Source organism: Cephus cinctus, unplaced genomic scaffold (genome assembly GCF_000341935.2).
Source record: "Cephus cinctus unplaced genomic scaffold, Ccin1 Ccin1_scaffold0225, whole genome shotgun sequence".
In the NCBI taxonomy this organism is placed as follows: domain Eukaryota; kingdom Metazoa; phylum Arthropoda; class Insecta; order Hymenoptera; family Cephidae; genus Cephus; species Cephus cinctus.
Genome location: NW_014332941.1, coordinates 348519 through 349039, shown reverse-complemented (window position 1 = coordinate 349039; position 521 = coordinate 348519).

The following is a 521-nucleotide window of genomic DNA, read 5'->3' as shown; positions in this document are numbered from 1 at the left end:
TATACACGTTGATATTATTTTGCCCTATGCGAATATCCCAGAGTACGAGTGAGTTCTGGCTCTCTCTGATTCTCCTCGATTATAACAGTATCCTTTTCCTTTTCCTCCACCCTTATGCTGCTACACCTCTTTCCAGCTATTCCATCCTACACCTCTATTCCATCTCTACCATATTATCCGTATTCTGACTTCGCTTTTCCTTTATCAATCCTACCTTGTAAAACAAAATAAATTTGCTTAGTCATTTTCTTAGCCCTATTTTACCCGATATTCTTATTTAGTCTGTACATCCTGCCTTAATATTTCTTATCTTGACAAGGATACGGTTACATAGGCGTCAGTCTATTCTTGAACTTTGAAAATACTCGAAATTGCACCTTCGGGAGGCTGTATCTCGGAAACGGCTGGGTTTAGGGCTTTTTCCTTGAAATTTTGAAAGATCTCTTAATGCAGAAAGGTGGAATAGTCCACAGAAGAGGCTGCTACAGGTTAGATTGCGATAGGGCCACTTTCAAAAAATT